The following is a 26,569-nucleotide window of genomic DNA, read 5'->3' as shown; positions in this document are numbered from 1 at the left end:
TCAACCAAGGGCATCCCATAGCAAGTGCTCCCTGATGGGCTCCCTCAAAGACGTGTGGGGTTTCGAGTCCTTAAAAGATCTCGTCGGCATGTCTTGTGTATCCAGCGAGACTCCTTCGGCAACATTGGCTTGCTTATCACACTCGACGCCGGCGTACACAGTGACATGTTCGTGTGCAAACATAAGGCCAATTAGCTTTGTAACAATTCTTAGCTTTAATTTATCAATAATGAAGTTGTGGACTGCAGATCTATTCTTCCCAGCCCAGGTAGGATGGGAGGGTGCCCAAGCCCGAGGTGTAAATTGTTAGAGGCCATATTAGGAGCAAGGGAAATATTCTTAATTTGATTACGAGAATTTTCATTGCTGCATTTACTAAAGAGGATGGAAGATTTACTCCAATTTGGTGTTTGCCCAGAAATATCACAAGAAATATAATGATATGCGCAAAATAGGAGGCATCATTATTATCCACCCTACCGCAAACAATCAAGTAATTCACAAACGTCGACGAATGTTGGGGACCAGAGAGGCCAATTGGATACCTTCCAAATGATTAGAATTAAATGCTTCTTGTAGACAAAGTGACAGTGCATTGACAACAAGAGTGAAAAGATACGACAATAACGGCAATCTTGTCATATACCTTCAAGTGCCACAAAAGCAGTGAAAAGGTTGGGAATTAATGTTAACGGTAAAGGAGACATACGTCATGGATTTAAAAATTAAGTTTATGAAATGACAATGAAACCCTTTCTACTATAGGTAAGCCGCCACGCCTCTGCCAGACATCAGTGTATTTCCGTGCCATTGCCAATGGTCTGTGTAGGCGTTGCACCATTTCAGTGCTTTGGGATGGACCTAGGTTGCTCTATGACAAGGTTGAGACAACTTTTACAAAAGATATATTCCAGTGAGAACCTAGGGGGTGGGGCTGCACCTAGACATGTGGACTAGGGATGACAAGGTGTCGGAAGCAGAGAATGCCCTCCTCCTCCCTTACATGAAAAATGATGTTGAAGCCACTATCTTGTCCATGCGTCTGGATTCAGCACCTGCTCCCGATGGTTTGCATGTATGATTCTTTTTGAAATTTTGAAGTGCCATCAAACGGGTGGTGGTGGACATTTTCCAAGATTTCTATGTCGCGTTGCTTGACGCCTCATGTTTGAACTATGGTGTCGTAGCGTTAATCCCAAAGGTAGTTGGAGTGGCGGATATCTGATAGTTCAGGCCGATCATGGTTATTAACGTGATATTTCATATCCTAGCTAAGGCGCATGCTATTAGGGTGGCTCCTATTATGGATAGGATTATCCATCCAAAACAATCGACCTTTATCCGCCCTACTTCAAAGAATCAAGTAATTCACAAACATCGAGAAATGTATGGGGGAAGAGGGGTCAGTTGGATACCTTCCAAACGATTAGAATTAAAGGCTTCTTGTAAGTAAAGTGTCAGTTCATTGACAATAAGGGTGAAAAGATATGAAGATAACAGATAACCTTGTCGGATACCTTTAAGTGCCTCGAAAGCGGTGAAAAGATTGGGCATTAACAACAAAGGATACATATGTCATGCATTTGAAAATTAAGTTTATGAAATGACAGTGCAACCCTTTACAGTCCAGTTCAGCCTGCCACACCTCCTACAGTACATCAGCGTATTTCCATGCCATTGCCAATGGTCACCGTAGGCGTTGCACTATTGCAGTGCTTTGGGATGGACCTAGGTTGTGTTTACACACAAACACACCACCGTTTACTCTTGACATCGAGGGTGATGCACTGCAGCTCACATTGAAAGAGGTCGCAATTTTGGATCCGCGGCTCTTCCGACTATGATGACTTCTCTGCAGGACAATGATTTGGCAAGACCATGAACTAGATGATTTTTTGTCCGTGACCAAGAATCTTAATCTAGCTCGTGATTGGATCCCGGATGAAAAGAAATCCCGTGGGGCACCGAGATTTTTGGTTACTGCAGTAACAGAAAAATACAAGGCGGTTAGCGAACGAATTTTTTGAATGAATTTGAATATGGAGAAAAACTCATTCAAATTCAAAAATTAAGGATTTCTTGCCCGGTAAGTAAGGTGATTTTTCATGTGGTACTGGGATTTGCGGTTACCGCCTGGTAACCAATTTTTTCGCTCGGTGCCCAAAACCTTAGCAGCAGGTAGATCTGCGTGGAAAAACATTACTATATCTATATCTATAACGTTCATGGAATGGTACAACAAATGTGCAAGCCAATAGGCACGTATGGTAAACAATCTCAAGGAATCAGGCCTGCTTTTCATATATAGAGAGGGACAACACAAAGCCCAAATCTTCTTGACTGATGAAAATATACCCTACGATGAAAATATTTTTGACATTTCTTTGTAGATGAAGTTCACAATACGTATCCTTTAAACCTATACCAATTACCACGAAGGATGCAGATTATTAACTACTACTCAAGCACTTGTTAAACTGTTCGGCAAAAACTGAATGCTAATGATATAACCCTGTGAAGAATAGTTAAGACAGAATCAGCTAAATGCCGATGAGGAGAAGGTTCAGATGTCGATGCTCCACCACACCTCTCGAATGGCTAGATCATTTCAATCCATGGCCGGGAGGTAGATACGGTGAAAATTGTTCACGGTCAGCATCCTACAGCAGGTAGGGCACTTGCTCTGAGCCTAGATGGAGGCCTCGATGCACTTCTCACAGAAGATGTGGCCGCAGATAGTCGACGACACATCGACCAACTCGTTCATGCAGACTGGGCAGCTGAACTTTGGTTCCTTTGGGAGATCATTCGAAGGTGCAGGCCATGCCTGAATCACCTTAGGATGTAGTATTTAGCCAAGCATTAGTAATATAGTAACTAGAGTACCATATTTGGTATTGGTAAAGCATAAGCATAGTGTAGAGTTCTTACCAAGAGTTTGTTGGTTTCAGGTGTGTCTACTGTGTTTATTACAAGGTTGTCGTTGGACGCTCTAGGCCGACCATGTTGTGTAGGGAGTATCCCTTGAGACAACATTGTGTTCACATGCTCATCAGGAGCTTTCCCTGGAAGAAGGACAACAGATACAAATCAGTAAATGAGAAAACACAGCGAGCCAAATTAGAAGAAAAAGAACCTCGCTCCTTCTTCAGTCATGTGTTCACTCTTCATCCGTTTGTATGGGTGATGTTTATCCTAACCCAAATAAGGGAAAAAAATTTAGGCGCAGCACGCCGCCACTTCTCATCTATCGGTTGGTTTCCACCCTCTTCTCTATCGGGACTGCCGGTGCCAAAGGGGGGGCTTGGTCTACCTAACGGAGATGTAGTTTCCTTTGATTTGCGAGTCTTAGGTAGGATTTTGATGTCCATTAGTTGGGCCCTTTTACCGGTGATGGCAAGATCACACAATAAAGTGCCCCCATGGTGCACCATTGATGGTGGCAGACGTTTGTCCGACAAATACTTCTTCCTCGATCCTTACCATATCAATGGTGTTGTATGTGATAATGTAAATCGCTCACAAGTGTAGATTCCTATCGTCCATTATGCATGGTAAGGCTACGGTTCGCACAATATGTTAGGGTGGTGGTGATCGGTGGTTCTGTTCCCAGTTGAAGCCTCCAGCCTCATCTTTATTGGTGTGGCGCCTATGAGATTTAGTGGAGGTCGCAGTTTTGGATCCACAGCTTTTCAGGCTTTGATGACTTCTCTGCAGGACAACGATTTGGCAAGACCATGACCTAGATGACTTCATGTTAAATTTTCTAGTCCACTCGTATAGTCGTGTCATGCCTCCCTTATATAGTAAAAATTTGGAAGAAAATTGGAGTCATTTTCTTGTAAAGAAAGTTCAGCCACCTCATATATATAAGAGATGTGATGGCTGTCGTGGTTCTAAGTCTGACAGTAGAATGGGGGGTAAGAATGTAGAGGCAAGATCCTAGCTATGGAGGAGTTGTACACGCGAGTTTTACAAGTTCAGGCCCTTCTCGAGGAAGTAACAACCCTACGTCTGGGAGCCCGGAGGCGGTTGAATGGATATATGCGTGTGAATTACAGGGGGTGCGAACCCTTGTCCCGGAGGAGGGGGGTGGCTTATATAGAGTGTGCCAGGACCCCAGCCAGTCCACGTTACAAATGGTTCAATGTATATTAAGGCAAGTCGTTACTGGTAACGCTAGTAATAAAGAGATATAAATGACGACTGTTGTCATCCTGAGTGACGTTAGGTCTTCTACACTCCGAGTGGTTTCTTGTATCGTCTAGTGGTGGTTCGCATAGTCGAGTGTCTTCTATACTGTCGAGTGGAACATAGCTTCACGGTCGAGTGGATGATGATTTTGCTTCGACCGCTTCTGGTTCCTTTAGAGATGTCCTTGGGGAGGGTATCTTGGACAGATCCATGACCCTACCCTAGGTACATAGCTTCATCATTAGCCCCCGAATGGATCAGGGTTTGAGTGAGGAAGGAGTTGGGAACACTTCCGACTCATTCTTTGTGCTATGAGTATAACTTGTTCTGGAACAATGAACTGAGGAGACAACATCGACTTCTTATTCAGTCGCCTTGGTCCATTCTTCGTTTTTGTCGAGTGAACTTTCACGGTAGAATTTCGAATGATAATGTGGAGGATGTTTTCTGTCTGACCAGTTGCTCTGCTCTCCGCGGATTTCGCGGGATTCGAATTTCGGGAAGCGCGCCAAACGGGCGAGGCCATGGTAATCGGGACGGATTAGGCAGGTCTCCTCGATCCCCGAGCCACCTTTTTCGCCATGTACTGTGCGCGCGACTGTTGCGGGATTTGTTTAGATCATCTGGGCCTACCAGTTAGTCACTCGGGGAAATGACCTTATAAAAGGCACCGGACTAGGTCTCTGCACCGTGCGCTCCCATTCTCTTTTCTTCTTCCTCCGACCTCTCAACCACGCTCGCTTCTGCTCTCATCGCCGAACCCTCGCTCGAACTCGATCCGCCGCCATGGGAAAAGAGAAGATGGTGGCGCTGGAGCGCGTGAAGAAGGCGACCGCGAAGGCGAAGGGCAAGCGGACCAGCCGGGGCGGATCCTCATCGAGATCCGGCCTGCCGCCAGGCTGGATCCAGGGCGACTAGATCCGCTCGACGATCAGCCAGGACGACCTCGACGACCTGGTGGAGGGGGACTGATCCCCCACAAATCGGCGTGGCTCCCGGGGAACGAGACTGAGCCGCAGCCAAGGGAGGGTGAGTGCGTTCTCCTTGCCACCCACGTCTCGCGGATTTTCTCTGCCTCCCCATCCTTTCTTTCGGGGCTTTTTGAACTTCTTTGGGGCTCAGCTCCACCACTTCACTCCAAACACCATAGTCTATCTGGCTGCTTTTGTGTCAATGTGTGAAAATTTCTTGGGCTGTCAACCGCACTGGGCCTCTTCAAACATATCTTCACCTGCCACTCCCAGTCGGTCATAAAGGCCAATCCGAGTGATGAGAGGATGCACGTGATCCAGATGTGGGGGCCTGTGGATCCAGATGAGGAACAAGAGCATCTTCCCAGCGATGATCCTTCCCGACTCGGTCCGTGGCTGGCAGTCGACTTTGTTTTACTGCAAGGATCAGCCGACCCCGGGTTAGTCGACTGGACTTCCTCCCTTTTCCCTGGCTCGAGTGGAGAAGCCCTCCTCCTTGAAGGTGGTTCCCGAAGAGAAGGCGCGGGTCAAGGTGCTGGTCGAGCAGGTCGTCCAACTCATCCATGACGGGGTGACTGGGATGGACCTGCTGGAGGTCTTTCTCGGTCGATGCATCCAACCGCTCTAGGCCCGTGATCATCCGATGTGGATGTACTTTGGACTCGAGGACTCCACTCGGATCCACCCGGAGGACGTTAGTGAGGAAATCTTGGAGAAGTGGCTGATGGGAATCACCAGCAACAAAGACAACCCCCGGGATCTAGGAGGGTGATTCCATTTGACCACTCGCGCCAGCCGGAGCAGGTATGATTCTATTTTACCAAATATCTTTCCGATTCACCGTGTGACACCTTGTTGATGGTCGACTATACTCCTTTTGCTCGTTGTTCTTTCAGGCTCTCATTGACATGTACTCGATGCCCAACGGAGTGCAGGAGCAAGACATCAAGGAGGGAGCGAGCGGGGGCGAGAGCGGCGAGTGGTACTCGGATGCGGAGGAGGACGAGGAGAGCAACGAGTTGTGCGATGACGAAGAAGTCGACTCGCCTCCTTGCAGAGAGAGGAGATCCAAGCACGCACACGACCCGGCGAGCACCCCGGACCTGGCGACCGCGCCGACTGGGCAGTCTTCGAAGCACCCCCGGATGTCTTCTCCAGCGCCGATTGAGAAGGCCCCAAAGCAGCCCAAGGTTGTGCCGCCTCCAGCTCCAAAAGCACCGAAGGCCACTGTCGGTGTCAAAACCGGCGGATCTCGGGTAGGGGGTCCCGAACTGTGTGTCTAGGCCGGATGGTAACAGGAGGCAAGGGACACAAAGTTTTACCCAGGTTCGGGCCCTCTCGATGGAGGTAAAACCCTACGTCCTGCTTGATTAATACTGATGATATGGGTAGTACAAGAGTAGATCTACCACGAGATCAGAGAGGCTAAACCCTAGAAGCTAGCCTATGGTATGATTGTTGATGTGTATGTTGTCCTACAGACTAAAACCCTCCAGTTTATATAGACACCGGATAGGGTTAGGGTTACATAGAGTCGGTTACAATGGTAGGAGATCTTCATATCCATATCGCCAAACTTGCCTTCTACGCCAAGGAAAGTCCCTTCCGGACGCGGGACGGAGTCTTCAATCTTGTATCTTCATAGTCCGGGAGTCCGGTTGAAGGTATACTTCGGCTATCCAAACACCCCCTAATCCAGGACTCCCTCAGTAGCCCCTGAACCAGGCTTCAATGACGATGAGTCCGGCGCGCAGATTGTCTTCGGCATTGCAAGGCGGGTTCCTCCTCCAAGTACTTTATAGAAGATTTTAAACACAAAGATAGTGTCCGGCTCTGCAAAATAAGTTTTCCACATATTGCCATAGAGAGAATAATATTTACACAAATCTAATCTGCTGGCGTATTCCGTAGTGCGACACACCACGACCAAGCTTTTATCCGAGTCGTTTTCTTATCCCACCTCAGTGCGTCATGCGAGGTGGTTTCCTTGGCACGTCTTGTCAAAGCAGAGATCATGCCCCCTTATTCCGGGATTCTCATCAATACGGGCGTGGGTAACCCAACCGCGCCTTTGATTATGGCGTTTGGAGATAAGCGAGTTTTACCAGGCTGGTGGGGACATGTAGTTGCGTCCACCCATATAAGGGGATAAGGATCCACCTTTTCACCCACGCCTTCTTCCTCCTTTGCCTATCCATTCTTGCGCACTCGAGCTCCAGCGCCCAAGTCCGCACTACCACCTCAACCTTCTCCAGTCATGTCCGGAGCGGGAGGCAAGTGGATGGTCTCCTCCGTCACGGAGGGACACATCAAAAAGCTGAGGAAGGCCGGATATATGGCTAGCGACATCGCGCACCGGCTTCCCGAAAATGGGCAGCTCATCCCCACTCCTAGGCCCCATGAGAGGGTGGTATTCCTCCCCCATTTCCTCCGCGGACTGGGCTTCCCTCTGCATCCATTTGTCCGGGGGCTCATGTTCTACTATGGTCTGGATTTCCACGATCTGGCCCCGAACTTTGTCCTCAACATCTCGGTGTTTATCGTCGTGTGCAAGGCGTTCCTCCGCATCCGCCCCCATTTCGGCCTATGGCTTAAGACTTTCAACGTCAAGCCAAATGTGGTGCGCGGCAGCCAGGCGGAGTGCGGCGGTGCCATGGTTGGCAAGATGGCCAACGTCCTGTGGCTTGAGGGCTCCTTTGTGGAGACCCTGAAGGGGTGGCAATCATGGTGGTTTTACGTCACCGAGCTGCGTGACGCCGAATGGGTCGCACCCCCTGAGTTTCGATCCGCCCCCCTATGTGGCTCACCTCCTGGAAGGAGGCAGGCCTGTCTTGGGGTAAAAAAGGAGAGCCGACCGGACTCCAAACATGCATCCAAACCCTGGTGGACAAGAAGCTCAAGCTTGTCAACGTAGTCCAGGTTATGCTCATCCGCCTGATCCTCCCATGTCAACGACGGGCCTTGAACCTGTGGGAGTTCGACCCGGTGCAACATCGAACTCTAAACAGGCTCTTCGACACGATGTACGAAGATGCCTGGAGGATGCTTTTCAAAGGCGCCGAGGCTCCCGCATCCGCTACCGAGGATCGCGGATTCAGTACTCAGCATCATGCTTATGCGGTAAGGTGTTTTTGTCCTTTTATAGGGTATCAGTTTTTCATAGTTTGACTCTATGCGGGATCTAAGCTCCCTTATCTTTGACAGGATTGGGAGGTGACGTCCGGACAGATCAACTGTCCGGCTCCTTTGCCCGAAGGCCCAGCGGAAGCTCGTTTGGCGAAGCTGCTGGTTCCGGCGCCCTATGTGGTGCCGGAGAAGAAGGCCACAAAAAGGGCCATGGGGACTTGAAAGAGTGCCCGACGCTAGGAGGTGTCGGATTCATCATCTGACGGCCCCGAAGCGCCTTCCTCTCATGAAGACGAGGAGGAAGAAGAAGAGACCTCTCCCCCTCTAGTGGGAGGAGAGAAGAAAAGGAAGGCCGCCCTCTCTGAGGAGGCCGAAGGGTCCAAGAAGGGGAAAACCCTTCCTCCGGACTACTCCAACGACACCGACGACGGCGGAGAGGAGTGGCAGCCCAGGGCCAAGCCCCTGGCAAAATCGTAAGTATCCGGATACCGGAGTATTTCATAGTATTCGTTTATTGCACAGCTTTCCCTTATGTCGATCATGCTTATGCAGCCCACCCAAAGACCGGCTCGACGTGTCGTCGAGCGGCTCACTGGACTCGTCGGATGTGAACTCGCTTCCGACGGCTTCCTCCCCCCGCCCTATGGTCGACACCGAGATGTTGTCCCAACAGGTTCCAAGCAGGGAGGAGGTGGTCCCGGAGGCACCACAAGGCGACCTTCCGGACTCCATGAGTAAAGGGGATGAAACCCCCTAGGGCTCCAAGTCCGGCTCTAGGCCGGACACCGCTCCGGAACCTTCAAGGGTTCCGGAGTCTGGCGGGGGACCTCCTTCCAAGAGGAGCAAGTCCACCGTGCCGGCGACCCCTGTCCACCCGGAGGCGCCGGACAATATGTTGGAGGCGCTCCAAGGCGCCTCCATCGACGAGGAGCAGCGCGCTATTATGAGTGCGGTGGTCCAGAAGGTTCAGTCCACCAAGAGCGGACTGACTGAAGCTTGTACTAGCCTTTTGACAGGCTTTGAGGTAAGTAAATAATGTGTAAATAATATTACCGCATAGACAGTAGCCCCTAATGCTCTGTTGGGCGTTTGGGAAGAAAAGCCGAATAGAGGATCAAAAAAATTCGCAGGAGTCTAACAAAAGTAGTCAATATGCGTGTGCAGGCTTCTCTGCTAGCGTCCGCCGTACTCACTGCGGAAGTGGACACGCTGAAGCAGAGCCTCGAGAAGTCCGAGCAAGAGCTCGGGCGTGCCAAGAAGCAGCTCGAGGAGAAGGAAGGTAAGCAAATACCTTGGTTGAATATGTATATAAAAAAGGTGCAATTGCAAGAAATGACAGGATTAACATGGCTATTGTAGGGGCCACATCTGAGGTGGCGACCCTTAAGCAAGCGCTGCTCGAGGCCGAGAAGAGTGCGGCCACGGAGTGCACCAAGCGAGAGAGGTATGAGGCCGAGGTTGGCAAGGTGCGGCAAGAGCTCCAGGTTCTCATGAAGAAACATGAGAGTTTGGAGCTTGACTCAAAGACGCGAGCGTCCGAGCTCGCGGCGGCTATTGAGAATGCCAAGTCTGCCAAGGCCGAATCCCAGAAGACCCTCCAGGAGTTGGATGAGGTGAAGAAAATAGCGGTGGGTAAGGCATTCTTTATGCAAACTAAACACATAAACGTGATTTACTTGATACTTACCCGAATCCGGAGCTCTCCAAGGGCATTTGCAGATCTTCCCCGGAGTGTATCTGATGCTGCCGCATTCTATCGAGCCGAGGAGGGCAGCTCGATGGAGAAGGTGTTCTGGTCTCAGTATGCTGAGGCCGGACACCCCATGCCCCTGAGCGACCAGCTGAAGCAACTAGCCGAGCTCCACAAGGCGGCCAAACAGGCCATGAAGGGCCTCCTAGTTCGGCTGTGGCTTGGAGAGGCTCTGCCTGTGAGCTATTTCGGGCTGGTGCGGCGGCTGGTGGAGGCCTGTCCAAGGCTTGAAGTCATCAAGCGCTCCGTCTGTATTGAAGGTGCCCGTAGGGCCTTTGCCCGCGCTAAGGTGCACTGGGGCAGGCTGGATGCGAAGAAGCTTGTGAAGGACGGGCCACCAGCGGGGAAAGAGCATCGCAAGCCCGAAAATTACTATAAGGATGTTCTGAAGGGTGCCCTCCTTATGGCGGATGAATGTACTAGGGATGTAATTTTTGAGTAAAACTCGCTCGTTTTTGTCTTGTGCGCTGAAAACTTGTTCATATGCGCTGAGCAATGCTGCTTGAATTTAAAATATTACCTTCTGTGCGGCTGTTTATGAATACTGAGAGATGGCGAGTCGTCGGCTTCTGCCCCCTTGCCACTAGTGCTGGGGTGTTCGGGGATAAATCTGGACGCTCTTTTTCCCATGTTTGGGTCCTTCGAGGGAGGCGCTCAGCCCGACGAACGAGGCAATCGGACTATAATGCGTGAACACTCTCACTTAGCCATAGAATTCTATAATTTTAAATTTCGGCGAAGCCCCTAGTATTCGGAAGACCGAGTTCGGGGCGCTATCCACGCCTTGGCCGGACAGAGCCGACTCGTCGCCCTAAGCGGCATAAGTCTTTAGGGACTCGAAAAAACCTCTCGAACAGCGACCAGCTCTCGCTTCATCATGACAGTCAGTTTTAGCTTTCTCCACTGAGGTGCTCGGCCCAGCTCAACTGGGGCACAATTGCAGTGGTTCTCCTAGTGCTACCTTAGCCGATATAGCGGAACGTAAGGCACCAAAACATAGGAGCCGGGCAAACCCAACTATTGACCCGAGACATGATTCGGAGCCGATGCATATAATGCTATAAGTTCGGGGTGCCGCAGTTGTGAAAGTGTTCGGACTTCTCACACCATATTGAGGGGTGCTAAAAGCCCCTGGCGTATTTTGGCTGTACCAAGTTGTACGGGTGCAACATGTCATTAAGGAACATTTATTTATAAAAAAGATAGAGCAAAAATAGACAAAAGCTATGCATTGTTTAGTAAAAATAGCTGCGATCAAAGCAGAACGATACAAGTAATGTGATAAACGAAAAGTTGGAATATTTAACATGTCTGCTCCAGGGGCAAGCTGCGGAATAGTATGCGAAACAGGTATACTGCTCGTGATAGAGACCACCTGGGATTTGCGTAATGGGGCATGGCTTGTCTGCTTCCCTGGTTCTTGCATCGTTTGTGCGGCAAGTGAACTGCCGAACAAGCCTTCCGAAGAGTAGAGTCCTGGAAGTAAGAGAAAAGTAAAAAATCTGCAGCCCCTCGTGCGGTTTAAGCCGTGTTTTGGGCGTGCCGTGATGGTGCCCCTCCCCCTATGCCCATGGTATTTCCAGAGCGTAATTATGTACATGAAGTACCAGCGTCACCTTTTTGCTAGGGTTGGGGTTGGGGCCGTATTTCTACGCCTGCTCGGAACGTGCCAGGCGGTCTTGTTGTAGGTTACTCCGGGCGCGCTTGACGGTGTTCGGACGTTTAATGGCTGGACTGGAGATCTGCTTGGAGAGGCTGCTTTGTACTTCCGCTGCAAGGGCCGCCATGTGCTCCTCCGTTCGGAGGGAGCGTTCGGTGTTTCCATTGACCGTAATTACTCCACGAGGGCCTGGCATCTTGAGCTTAAGGTATGCGTAGTGCGGTACCGCATTGAATTTGGTGAATGCGGTTCGTCCGAGCAGTGCATGATAGCCACTGCGGAATGGGACTATGTCGAAGACCAATTCCTCGTTTCGGAAATTATCCGGGGATCCGAAGACCACTTCAAGTGTGACTGAGCCTGTATAGTTGGCCTCTACACCTGGCATTATGCCTTTAAAGGTCTTTTTGGTGGGCTTAATCCTCGAGGGATCGATGCCCATTTTTCGCACTGTATCCTGGTAAAGCAGGTTCAGGCTGCTGCCGCCGTCCATGAGGACTCTAGCGAGATGAAATCCGTCAATAATTGGGTCTAGAACCAATGCGGCAAATCCTCCATGACGGATGCTAGTGGGATGGTCTCTTCGATCAAAGGTGATCGGGCAGGAGGACAATGGGTTGAACTTTGGGGCGACTGGCTCTACCGTGTATACGTACCTTAACACGCGCTTCCGCTCCCTTTTTGGGACGTGGGTGGCGTATATCATGTTCACCGTCCGCACTTTTGGGGGAAAACCCTTCTGTCCATTGTTGTTCGGCGGCCGGGGCTCGTCGTCGTCATCGCTATGCAACCCCTTGTCTTCATTGTCGGCGCTTAACTTGCCTGCCTGCTTGAACACCCAACAGTCCCTGTTGGTGTGATTGGCCGGCTTTTCGGGTGCCATGTATTTGGCACAAGCGGTCGAGTATTAGGTCCAAGCTAGACGGTCCCCTAGGATTCCTTTTGAATGGCTTTTCCGCTGACCGGGTTTAGAGCCTCTGAATACGGCATTAACTGCCGTATCCTCAGCATTGTCGCTGTTAATGCGACGCTTCTGCTTGTTGCGACCCGACCTACCACTAATGTCCCTGGTGTCCGAACTACCAGGGTTCTTGGTCATATTGTTGCTACGAGCAAGCCAACTGTCTTCTCCCGCACAGAAGTGGGTCATGAGTGTCGTGAGTGCTGCCATAGATTTCGGCTTTTCCTGTCCGAGGTGCTGGGCCAGCCACTCGTCACGGATATTGTGCTTGAAGGCTGCTAGGGCCTCAGCGTCCGGACAATCGACTATTTGATTTTTCTTTGTTAGGAACCATGTACAGAATTGCCTGGCCGATTCCTCTGGCTGCTGAATTATGTGACTTAGGTCATCGGCGTCTGGGGGTCGCACATAAGTGCCCTGGAAATTGTCGAGGAATGCGGCTTCCAGGTCCTCCCAACAACTGATTGATCCTGTTGGCAAGCTGTTGAGCCAATGCTGAGCTGGTCCTTTAAGCTTGAGTGGGAGGTATTTGATGGTGTGAAAATCATCGCCGCGGGCCATGTGGATATGAAGGAGATCATCCTCGATCCATACCGCAGGGTCTGTTGTGCCATCATATGATTCAATGTTTACGGGTTTGAAACCCTCGGGGATTTGATGATCCATTATTTCGTCTGTAAAGCATAGTGGGTGTGCGGCGCCTCTATACTAGGTGATATCATGACGTAGCTCCAATGAGTTTTGTCTACTGTGTTCGGCCCTGCCGAATTTGTGGCCAGCGTGATGGTTACCGACTCGAGCCGTGGGGTGCCCACGCGATCCGTAGATCGATCATGTTTGCCTTGCCTTGTCCTCCAACATGTCTCGTAAGTCCGGCGCATATTCCCGTGCCTTGGTATGGGGTGCGGCTTGAGTGGAGGGTCGGGAGGCCTGTTTATCACGGCCACGAGGTGGCCGTTCGGCCGCATCAAGTGCTTCCTCCTCTAATTGGGGCAGCAACCTGCGCTTTGGGTAACTCTTGCAGGGGCGTTCGAGTTTATGCTCTTCGGCAGCAAGGACTTCGGTCCATTTGTCAACCGGCAAATCTTGATCAGCTCGGAGCTATTGCTGTTTTTTCTTGAGGCTTCTTGCCGTGGCCATAAGCCTGCGTTGGAAACGCTTTTGCTCAACGGGATCCTCTGGCACGACGAATTCATCGTCGTCGAGGCTTGCCTCGTCTTCGGAGGGAGGCATATAATTATCGTCCTCGACCTCTCTGTCTGCCGCTCTCTCACGAGGGCTGGTTTCTCCATCCTCCTGTGCTAAACCTTGCTGGAGGGGGTTTTCTTCGGCACTCTCCGGAGTATTATTATCTCCCGTGCTGGAATCACCGTTTTTGTGTTGGCGGGATATTGAGCGGCGCCGCTGACGCTGGCGCTTGGGTTGTTTCTTGGAGGTGTCATCCTCCGCTGTTCCATCGCCCTCTCCCTCTTTTGGGGTGTCCACCATGTATATGTCATATGACGAGGTGGCTTTCCAGGGCCTAGTAGGCGCTGGTTCTTCATCATCTCCTTCATCGGCGTCCATACCGTCGATGTCTTCAGAGTCGAAGTCGAGCATGTCGGTTAAGTCGTCGACAGTGGCTACAAAGTGGGTGGTGGGTGGGTTTTGAATTTCTTCATCGTCCGTACCCCAACCTTGCTGACTGTAGTCCGGCCAGGGCTCTCCTGATAAAGAGAGAGACTTCAGTGACTTCAGGATATCGCCGAAAGGCGAGTGCTGAAAGACGTCCGCGACCGTGAACTCCATGATCAGCGCCCAATCGGATTCGATCGGCAAGGGCGCGGAGGGTTCGGAGTCCGGAGAAGAATCCGATTCCATGGAGTCACGAGTCTCGTAGAGTACGGGGCTGGTGTTTGGCTCAACCGCTGTTGGGATCACAGCCCCCGAGGTGGCGTCCGACCGCCCATCCTCGATCGACGCAGTTGGCTCCGAACTAAGGGTCGGAGCCGATGCGGGTGTGGCCTCCAAGGCACTGTTTGGCGGCAGAGCTAGATCATGCTCGTCGTGATAGTGCGGCGTGCTCGGCGGTGGTTCGAGTCCGTCGAAGATCAAGTCCCCGCGGATGTCAGCCGTGTAGTTTAAATTTCCGAATCTGAACTGACGGCCAGGGGCATAGCTTTCGATCTGCTCTAGATGGCCAAGTGAATTGGCCCGCAGTGCGAAGCCGCCAAAGATGAAGATCTGTCCGGGAAGGAAGGTCTCACCCTGGACTGCATCACCATTAATGATCGTAGGAGCCATCGGGCCTGACGGTGATGGCACAGAGGAACTCTCAATGAAAGCACCAATGTCGGTGTCAAAACCGGCGGATCTCGTGTAGGGGGTCCCGAACTTTGCGTCTAGGCCGGATGGTAACAAGAGGCAAGGGACACGAAGTTTTACCCAGGTTCGGGCCCTCTCGATGGAGGTAAAACCCTACGTCCAGCTTGATTAATATTGATGATATGGGTAGTACAAGAGTAGATCTACCACGAGATCAGAGAGGCTAAACCCTAGAAGCTAGCCTATGGTATGATTGTTGATGTGTATGTTGTCCTACGGACTAAAACCCTCCGGTTTATATAGACACCGGATAGGGTTAGGGTTACATAGAGTCGGTTACAATGGTAGGAGATCTTCATATCCGTATCGCCAAGCTTGCCCTCTATGCCAAGGAAAGTCCCTTCCGAACGCGGGACGGAGTCTTCAATCTTGTATCTTCATAGTCCGGGAGTCCGGCTGAAGGTATAGTTCAGCTATCTAAACACCCCCTAATCCAAGACTCCCTCAGCCACCTCCTCCAAACTGCCCAAGGCTTTGCCTAGGATCAAAGTGACCGTCCCTACCATCTCCGGGTAGTCATCTGACTTGTTCTCTTCGTCGACTCGAGCAACAGAACGTAACCTATTGAGTACGGACACTTGCAGTGCTTCTACATCGGGAACCTCTTCCCTCCAGTATCGAGACGAGGAGATGGAAGACGCGGTTACCTCCAACCCAGGTAGAAACTCTTATGATCTTGTTCTTGATTACTTGGTCGATTCCATTCTAGTGGTTCACTTGGGGTCGACTGATCTGTCTTGCAGCTCCACCCAACGTCATCGATCTTCCAGATGACGATGAAGATGTGGCTCTTAAGCCCAGGAAGAGCAAAAAGGTAGCAGCTGGCAAGATGTCTCAGCAAGGGCCAACAACAACACCACCCGTCCGTCAATCTGAAGACGCGGGCAGGGCCTTTGTAACATTCGCTGCACCCTTGTCGAGTGGGCACCCCGCACCATCGAGAGCACCGGTGATTCCTTCAGTCGTCCAACTCCATGCCACGGAGCTCCAAACTGCCACACCTGGGTCGTCTGCTCTCTTTTTCACCAGCTACCCTGTTTCGGACAACCAGTCGGAAGCGGCTGCAGAAGCCATCCGTCCGGCTAATGTGATGATGGAGCAGATGAAGACGGTGCATGAGAATAGCCAGGCTGCTTATGACACCAGCGCTGCTCTCCGGGCCAATGTCCAGGTAAGTAGACTTTTTTGGCTCACCTTGTTCTGTCAGGATATGCTATCTGAAACATTTTCTTCTATACAATCTCCTGTTGTTTGCATCGAATCTGTACACCCACTGGGTGTTTTTTTGTATTTGGTATTTGTGTTCTTCCACTCGGTCTGGGCGAGTAGGATCTGAACCGGTGGGGACACGCTAAGTGCACCCACTGGGTGTAGTCCCCGAGACCGCAGTCGACTGGGTCTGAGTTCTTTTTTACTTTCTTTTCTTCCACTCAACCCGGTCGGACCGGTCGAATGAGATCTGAACCAGTGGGGGCACGTCAAGTGCACCCACTGGGTGTAGTCCCCGAGACCGCGGTCGACTGCTGGCAGTTGGCCGGGGTCTGAATAGTTCTTTTCTCTTTTTACTCGACCCGGGCGGACCGATCGAGTTGGGTCTGAATCAGTGGGGGCACACCAAGTGCACCCGCTGGGTGTAGTCCCCGAGACCGCTGTCGACTACGGGCAGTCGGCTGGGGTCTGAGTAAACTTTTAAGTTTCGTTCACTCGAAAGTAAATAACCTTTGATCTTGTCGATTGACACGTCTTTTACCTGCTGCAGAAATCTTGTACTCTCATTTATAAGTTTGCCTATTTGAGGAGAAGCAGAGGCAACTCAACCTCGACTTGGAGCTGGCCCAACAAAATTTGAAGAAAGCTCAAGATGAAGTACTGGTATGGAAGGTAACTGCCTGTCGACCGTTCACGTCGATCGTCTTTTAAGATATTTCTTCGATCTCTTGTTTGATCCGATTGCTTCTTTGCAGAGAAAATGAGGTTGGCTTTGGAGAAGAAGGACTTGGACCTTGCAGCTGCGCAGAAGGAAGCTCAAGATAAGACTACCCTTGCAGATCAGAAGTTGGCATCAGTCGGAGCGTTGGAAGGGGAGGTGAACAAGCTGAAGTCCTGTCTCAATGAGTCTAACCGAGGAGTAAGTCGTCTGAAGAAGGATAAGATTGCCTTGAATGAGAAGCTGGAGTCTGTGGTCCGTAAGAGAAATGACACGGAAGTCTATCTGAGAACTCTTGCTAAGAAGCTCTACCTTATGCTGGAAGGTGCTCCTTTTAATCCGACTGCTTTGCTGCTTGCAAGTTAATCCTGTCCAGTCGACTCACTAACTCTTTGACTGCAGAATTCTGCCAAAACTTTGACGAGGAAACCGGAAGGATCGAAACGGGTCTATACCCTATCGTTTCTCCAGTTTGCGACGAAACTGCCATGAACGTGCTTCGACTGGAATCCCGTGTCGCCAGCGTCACAAGTTACCTCGCACGTCTGAAGGTGGCAGTTTCACAGATCGACTCATCACTCTAGCCAAGGGCGACGCTTCAAAATGACCTGGAATCTATGATGGCTCGGCTCAACGAGATTCCTGCTCGAGTGCAAGAATGGAAGAAGTCCTCTACCCAGTGTGGTGCTGACTTGGCGTTGTCCTTGGTAAGAGTCCACTGCAAGGAAGCTCGTGAAGACAAGCTGGCGGCGATCAAGGTCGCCAACACCAAAAGGCACGACTTCCAGTCCTTTATGGAGACTTTCGTCGCTGCTACCACTCGTATCGTAGATGGAATCGACCTAGATGAATTCATCGAACCCGCTAGCCCTCCTCCTGCCAAGTGAACAAACTATGAGATTTAAACCTATCTTTAATTTGCCTCAGAATGCCGAGTGGTTACTGTAACCATTAAACTCATTCGGGATTGATGCTCGAATAATTTTGATTTGTTGCTTGGAACTTTAGGATTTATCTGAATTTGGTTTATTTCCGAACATGCTTGTGTTTTGCCTTCAAGTGGACTTTGTTCTTCACACGGAATAATCTTTGCGCTGGGGATGCAGCTCTGAGGTGGCGACTCTAGTCAACCTACGCTTCGTCGTCCTTGCGGATAGGGATGGAGCGCACATTGTATTTGTGGCGTAGTCCCGAAGGAGAAGGTTGTAGTCGACTTGCACTCGTCGCCTTTGCGGATAGGAATGGAGCGCACGTTGTACTTGTGGCGTAGCTACGAAGGGGAAGGTTGCAGTCGACATGCACCTCATCGTCCTTGCAGATAGGGATGAAGCGCACGTTGTACTTGTGGCGTAGCTCCAAAGGAAAAGGTTGCAGTTGACCTGCACCTCGTCGTCCTTGCGGATAGGGATGGAGCGCACGTTGTACTTGTGGCGTAGCTCCGAACCTCCGAGTGGGAGGGTTGCTCTCCACTCGGTAGGATTTTACAAACTTAGGCGAGTACTGGACTGCAGCTAAGCCTCCGAGTGGGAGAGCTTAGGCGAGTACTAGACTGCAGCTAAGCCTCCGAGTGGGAGGGTTGCTCTCCACTCGGTAGGATTTTTTAAACTTAGGTGAGTACTGGACTGCAGCTAAGCTCCCGAGTGGGAGGGTTGCTCTCCACTCGGTAGGATTTTTTAAACTTAGGCGAGTACTGGACTGCAGCTAAGCCCCCGAGTGGGAGGGTTGCTCTCCACTCGGTAGGATTTTTTAAACTTAGGCGAGTACTGGATTGCAGCTAAGGCCCCGAGTGGGAGGGTTGCTCTCCACTCGGTAGGATTTTTTATACTTATGCGAGTACTGGACTGCAAGCCCCCGAGTGGGAGAGTTGCTCTCCACTTGGTAGGATTTTTTAAACTTAGGCGAGTACTGGACTGCAGCTAAGCCTCCGAGTGGGAGGATTGCTCACCACTCGGTAGGATTTTACAAACTTAGGCGAGTACTGGACTGCAGCTAAGCCCGTGAGTGGGAGGGTTGCTCTCCACTCGGTAGGATTTTACAAACTTAGGCGAGTACTGGATTGCAGCTAAGCCTCCGAGTGGGAGAACTTAGGCGAGTACTAGACTATAGCTAAGCCCCTGAGTGGGAGGATTGCTCACCACTCGGTAGGATTTTACAAACTTAGGCGAGTACTGGACTGCAGCTAAGCCTCCGAGTGGGAGAACTTAGGTGAGTACTGGACAGCAGCTAAGCCCCCGAGTGGGAGGATTGCTCTCCACTCGGTAGGATTTTTCAAACTTAGGCGAGTACCGGACTGCAGCTAAGTCTCCGAGTGAGAGAACTTAGGCGAGTACTGGACTGCAGCTAAGCCCCCGAGTGGGAGGATTTCTCAGCACTCGGTAGGATTTTCTTTCGAGCTTAGGCGAAACGGATTCGCAGCTAAGCCTCCCGAGTGAGAGGCTTGCTCATCACTCAGTAGGATTTTCTTTCGAACTTAGGCGAAACGGATTCGCGACTAAGCCCACCCACTGGGGGATTTCAGAGGTAAATAAGAACAACAACAATCGTACAAGAGGACAGTAAAGCTCTTTTCTTTGGTAAACAAATTACAAAGGTGTTTCTTATTACATTTTATTCGAACCAGTGCTTAAGTATAAAAGGGGCGGAGCAGCTCCGCGTTCCAGGCTCGTGGCTCGTCCTTCTGATGCTCAACACTGTAAAGATGGTATGCTCCATTGTGGAGAACTTTGGTGACGATGAAGGGGCCTTCCCAAGCCGGGGTGAGCTTGTGTGGTTTCTGTTGATCCACTCGAAGAACCAGGTCTCCTTCTTGAAAGGCTCGACCCCTCACGTTTTTGGCGTGGAATCGATGCAAGTCTTGCTGATAGATGGTCGACCGGATCAAGGCCCTCTCTCTTTCCTCCTCTAGGAGATCGACTGAATCTTCCCGGGCCTGCTCTGCTTCTTCTTCAGAGAAAATCTCGACTCGGGGTGCATTGTGGAGCAGGTCACTTGGCAGAACAACTTCGGCTCCATAGACCAAAAAGAAAGGAGGTCGTCCAGTCGACCGATTGGGAGTTGTCCTCAAACCCCACAGAACTGACGGAAGTTCATCGACCCAAGCGCCTGCTGCGTGTTTGAGATCACGCATCAGTCGGGGTTTCAATCCTTTGAGAATTAGGCCATTGGCTCTTTCTGCTTGTCTGTTCGACTGTGGGTGAGCGACTGAAGCATAGTCGACTCGTGTGCCTTGAGAAGCACAAAAAGCTCTAAACTCATCAGAATCGAAGTTCGATCCGTTGTCAGTGATGATGCTATGACGGACTCCATATCTGAATGTCAATTCTCTGATAAAACTGACAGCGGTGCTAGCTTCAAGATTCTCGATAAGTTTAGCTTCGATCCATTTGGTAAACTTGTGGACTGCAACGAGCACGTGAGTGAAGCCGCTCCTACCAGTTCTCAGTGGTCCAACCATATCCAGTGCCCAAACAACAAAGGGCCAGACGAGGGGAATGGTCTTCAGGGCTGACGCTGGCTTATGAGACATGTCGGAGTAAAACTGGCAGCCTTCACATCTGTCGACTATATCTTTCGCCATTTCATTTGCTCGTGGCCAATAGAATCCGGCTCGGTATGCTTTAGACACGATGGCCCGAGAGGACGCATGGTGGCCACAGGTCACCGAGTGGATGTCGTTGAGGATCATTCGACCTTCTTCTGGCGTTATGCATCTTTGACCGACTCCAGTCACGCTTTCCCTGAACAATTGTCCTCTTATCACAGTAAAGGCCTTGTATCGACGTCAATCTGCCGAGCCTCTTCTTCGTCCTCTGGGAGTTCTTTTCTGAGGATGTACGCAATGTACGACACTGTCTAGTCAGGTGTGATGACCAGAACCTCCATGATTAGGTCGACCACTGCTGGGACCTCGACTTCAGTCGGATCTGTGGCACTCTTAGGCTGCGTGGGCTCTTCAGTAAAAGGATCTTCTTGAACGGTCGGTGTTTGAATATGCTCCAAAAACACATTGCTGGGAATGGCTTCTCTCTTGGAACCTATCTTTGCCAAGTCATCGGCTGCTTGATTTTTCAGTCGGGGTATGTGATGGAGCTCTAACCCCTCAAACTTCTTTTCCAACTTCCTCACCGCGTTGCAATAACAAGTCATGGCTGGGCTTCTAACGTCCCACTCCTTCATCACTTGATTGACTACCAAATCTGAGTCGCCGTAGACCATGAGGCGACGGACGCTGAGTGAGATGGCCATGCGCAACCCATACAGGAGTGCTTCATATTCAGCTTCATTATTGGAGGAATCAAAGTGAATCTGGAGGACATATCTGAGCTTGTCTCCTCGGGGGATACTAGAACCACCCCAGCACCCGAACCATTCAGCATTTTGGATCCATCAAAGAACATGGTCCAGTGCTCCGAGTGAACTTGAGTCCGCAGTTGTTGTTCAATCCACTCGGTGAGGAAATCTGCTATTGCTTGGGACTTAATAGCTTTCTTTGCCTCGAACTTGATATCTAAGGGAAGGAGTTCAATCGCCCATTTTGCCACTCAACTAGTTGCATCTCTGTTGTGCAGAATCTCTAACAATGGAGCGTCGCTGACGACTGTAACAGAGTGATCAGAGAAATAGTGTGCAACCTTCTTCATGGTCATGTAAATCCCATAAATGAGCTTCTGATAGTGCGGATATCTCTGCTTTGACGGAGTCAGAACTTCAGAAATATAATAAACTGGGCGCTGAACTTTATAGGCTTTTCCCTCTTCTTCCCGCTCGACTGTAAGTACTGTACTGACGACTTGTCCAGTGGCTGCTATATAAAGCAGTAAAGGCTCTTTGCTGATTGGGGTAGCGAGCACCGGCTGGGTGGAAAGCAGAGCTTTTAGCTCTGCAAATGCTGCATCAGCTTCAGGAGTCCACTCGAACTTATCTGATTTCTTCATTAGTCGGTAAAGAGGCAGTGCCTTTTCACCGAGGCGAGAAATGAACCGACTTAGGGCGGCCAAGCAACCAGTAAGCTTCTGGACATCATGCACATGCACAAGGCGTTTCATCCGGAGTATAGCACCCACTTTCTCTGGGTTAGCATCGATCCCTTGTTCGGAAACAAGAAAACTGAGTAATTTTCCGCCCGGAACTCCGAACGTGCACTTTGAAGGATTAAGCTTGATATCATACCTTCTAAGGTTGGCAAAGAATTCAGCAAGGTCAGTCAATACGTCAGAACCTTTACGTGAGTTGACCATAATGTCATCCATGTATGCTTCCACATTCCGACTGATCTGAGTGAGCAGGCACTTCTGAATCATCCGCATGAATGTGGCTCCAGCGTTTTTCAAACCGAATGGCATAGGGACATAACAGAAGCACCCAAATGGGGTGATGAAAGTTGTTTTTATCTCGTCGGGTCCGTACAGACGGATTTGGTGGTACCCAGAGTAAGCGTCCAAAAAGGACAAACGCTCGCACCCTGCAGTAGAGTCGACTATCTGGTTGATGCGAGGGAGAGGAAAGTGATCTTCCGGGCAGGCCCGATTGATATGCTTGAAGTCAATGCACATGCGAAGTGAGTCGTCCTTCTTTGGGACCATGACAACATTAGCTAACCACTCGGAGTGGTAAATCTCACCGATAAACTCAGCTCCCAAAAGCCGAGCCACCTCTTCACCGATTGCCTTCCTCTTTTGTACGGTGGACCGCCGAAGATGTTCTTTGACTGGTTTCACTTTTGGGTCGACTCGCAAACGATGCTCAGCCAGTCCCCTGGGAACACCTGGCATGTCCAAAGGTTTCCATGCAAAGATGTCCCAGTTCTCACGGAGGAACTGGATGAACGCTTCTTCCTATTTGGAGTCGAGTGTGGTTGAAATGTGAGTCGGAGCAGCATTGGGGTCTGTCGGGTGAATGTGAATCGACTTTGTTTCACCAGACGACTGGAATGCTAAATCTGTGGCTCGCAACAAATCACTCGGATCTGCATTTTTCTGATATTCTTGCAATTCTGCCACGACCATTTGTGCATCGGTGATCTTTGAACCCTTCTAGAAGCACTCTTCTGCCTTCTTCCGATTACCAGTGATAGTGATCACCCCTTTGGGACCAAGCATCTTCAATTTGAGGTACACGTAACATGGTCGAGCCATAAAACACGCATAAGCTGGCCTGCCTAGAATAGCATTATAGGCACTCTGAAAATCCACAAATTCAAATGTCAACTTCTCTTTGCGGTAATTCTTGGAATCACTGAAAACCACGTCAAGAGCAATCTGGCCGAGTGATGCAGCCTTCTTGCCTGGAATGACCCCTTGGAAACTCATATTACTCTCCCTGAGTCTGGACATTGGAATGCCCATTCCTTTCAATGTCTCTGGATACAGTATATTTAGGCCACTGCCACCATCCATCAGAACCTTTGTCAGTCGGGTGCCTTCGACTACTGGGTCGACCACCAACGCTTGCCTCCCAGGGGTGGCTATGTGCGCTGGGTGACCGGACTGGTCGAATGTAATGGCAGTCTGGGACCACTTCAAATAACTGGGTGTCACCGGAGCGACCATGTTCACTTCCCTGTTGATGACTTTCAATCGACTTTTACTCTCAACGTTAGCCACTCCGGAGTCATCATCCTCTTCCTCATACTCAACCTTGTCTGCTTCCTTCTCCTTTTCGTTGGGCTGTTTCTCTCGGAACTGTTGGATTAGGAGTCGACACTGTCGAGTGGTATGCTTCGGGTAAATGAAATTACCCTCTTCATCTTTTTTGGTGTGGATGTGGCATGGCAGATCCAGCACATCATTTCCATCTTGATCTTTTACTTTCTTGGGGTTCCACGGTCCCTTGGGATTTCCCTTGAACTTTCCTTGAGTCACAGTTAAGGCTTCACCAGGAGCGGCGGGCTCGGCCTTGCGCTTCTGTTTCTGACTGGAATTTCCTCCTCCGGTTTCATGGGAGACTGCTTTGTGTTTGCCACTCCGGAGTCGGTCTTCTTCTTCACCGTTGGCATATTTGGTGGCAATTTCCATCATCAGAGTCACAGTCATATCTCCTGTCCGACCGAACTTCATATTCAGCTCCCGATACTTGATGCCTTTTTAAGAGGCACAAATTGCTTGATGATCAGACACATTCTCTACCGTGTGGTGCAATGTGATCCATCTCTAGATATAATCCCTCAAAGTCTCATTCGGTTTCTGAATGCAACACTGCAATTCAGTCAACCCTGCCGGCCGTTTGCAAGTACCTTCAAATGTTCTAACAAATACTCGGGCAAGATCTTCCCAAGTATAAATGCTACTAGGTGCTAACTGATTCAGCCATGCTCTAGCCGAGCCCTCCAACATCAGAGGAAGGTGCTTCATGGCCACTTCATCACTGCCGCCACCAATCTGGACAGTCACTCGGTAGTCTTCAAGCCATGTGTAAGGCTTGGACTCACTAGTGAACTTACTGACTCGAGTCGCCAACCTGAAGTTGGGGGGAATCACTGCAGCCCTGATGGCTCTGCTGAAGCACTCTAGACTTGAGACATGCACTCTGATGCTGGTTGGTAGATCTCTGTCATGACCCTCTCGGTGAGCTCTGTTTCTGTCGACCAAGCCCTCAACGAGAATAGATCTCGCATCAAAGCCTGGCTCCCTGGGGTCGACTGGAATCCTTCGCCCAACACTGTGAGGGCGCCTGTCATCATGTTGCCAAGGCACGTACGAGCCATTCCTTGGGGGAGGCGTGGGCATTCGACGACGATCATCGCGATCGACTCGGTGTTCATACTGCTCAAGGTTTCTGTACTGATCTTGTCGATCTCCATGTCCCTCACGCCTCGGGGGCGATCTTGGGCTGTGAGCCGACTGAACTGTATCGGCAACTACTGATCTGCTATGGATCCTATTCCGTGACTGAGATACCGCCGTATTCTGCTCTCCTGCCGCACAGAGCAAAGCTCTAATCTGTATCAGACCTCGGCCAACTTATGACTGGGAAAGTTGGATCGACTCCGCTATCCGGGCTACAGCTGTGAGATTCTGGATCGGGGTTCGGTATACCTGAGTCGGAGGCAGAAAAAGTTGGCGTTGACTGGATTCGGGAGCACGCTGCCGAGCGCGATCGTCGAGTACGCGCTGGAGGTTCTCCAATCGAGTGCGCTCAGCCAAGTTGTCCAGGCGCGCCTGCTCCGAGGCCTGGGCCTCGGGGGTTTCTCCAACTATAGGAGTATGCAGTGCATCCATGTTTCGGCGGCAAAGTTCCTCCCTCCGCTGCGAAGAGAGGGGTTCGGGGCGGTACTCTTCATGAACGCGTGACGGATCGCCGTCCCCATCGCCTCCGTCTTCACGGGTGAAGCCGGGAGGACTGCGTGGTCCATTGACCATTAAAACTTCTGCCGCTAGGTCGCTGCTGTCGCACTCGGATGCAGTCTATACGGAGCCAGTCGAAAAATCGAACATGCCGTAAAGAGTTTCGTCGGGCTCGATTCCCGCGACTTGAGGGGTGGCCGACTGGCGAGCCACCGCATGCCTCACCCACCGCTGAAGCCTCGACCGACCGGAACATTTGCTCCGGCGGGCTGCAGGGAGGGGGAAAGCTGCTGGAGCTGACTGATACTGGGTCAACGGCTGCCGCAGGAAGATGCCGCGGATGCATCTACGAAAGTGCGTTGCCCCGCGGACGGGGAGTGCGTCGACGTTGAGTGGAGCCTCCTGAAGCCAAGCGGAGTCGTCGACGGCAAACACAAGCGCGTCGAGACGGATCTCGCGGCCCTCAGCCAAACCTCCGCCTGAAACCATGATGAAGGGGATCGGAAAAATTGCAACTTCTCCAAAAAAGTCGCTAAGACACTTGCCCCACGGTGGGCGCCAACTGTCGTGGTTCTAAGTCTGACAGTAGAATGGGGGGTAAGAATGTAGAGGCAAGATCCTAGCTATGGAGGAGTTGTACACGCGAGTTTTATGAGTTCAAGCCCTTCTCGAAGGAAGTAACAGCCCTTCATCTTGGAGCCCGGAGGCAGTCGACTAGATATATGTGTGTGAGTTACAGGGGGTGCGAACCCTTGTCCCGGAGGAGGGGGTGGCTTATATAGAGTGCGCCAGGACCCCAGCCAGCCCATGTTACAAAGGGTTCAATGTACATTTAGGCAGGGCGTTACTGGTAACGCTAGTAATAAAGAGATATAAATGATCTTTAAGGTTACAGAGTGAATGACCGACCGTTGTCATCCTGAGTGACGTTAGGCCTTCTACACTCCGAGTGGTTTCTTGTATCGTCGAGTGGTTGTTCGCATAGTCGAGTGTCTTCTATACTGTCGAGCGGAACATAGCTTCACGGTCGAGTGGATGATGATTTTGCTTCGACCGCTTTTGGTTCCTTTAGAGATGTCCTTGGGGAGGGTATCTTGGACAGATCCATGACCCTACCCTAGGTACATAGCTTCATCAATGGCCGATTGAGCAACGCCCAATCAAACAATCTACCACACTTACCTTTATCTTTTTATCTCTCCTTTGTTATATTCGTCCCCATTCTTCTTTGTCCTTCATGTTTTGTGGCAGCAATCCATGAGAGCCTAGGGGCGTTCAAGTCGACCTAGGGCATCCCATAGCAAGTGATCCCTAACGGAGTCCCTCCAAGACGT

General features: G+C 50.7%; 1 pseudogene; it reads right to left on the bottom strand.

Annotated features, from left to right (window-relative positions):
• Nucleotides 1–2,608: 2,608 nt before the first annotated feature.
• Nucleotides 2,609–26,569, bottom strand: part of LOC123057123 (uncharacterized) — a 122,915-nt pseudogene continuing 98,954 nt past the window's right edge.

This window comes from Triticum aestivum, chromosome 3A (assembly GCF_018294505.1).
Source record: "Triticum aestivum cultivar Chinese Spring chromosome 3A, IWGSC CS RefSeq v2.1, whole genome shotgun sequence".
NCBI classification, from domain to species: Eukaryota; Viridiplantae; Streptophyta; class Magnoliopsida; order Poales; family Poaceae; genus Triticum; species Triticum aestivum.
This window is presented reverse-complemented; position numbering and strand designations above follow the sequence as displayed.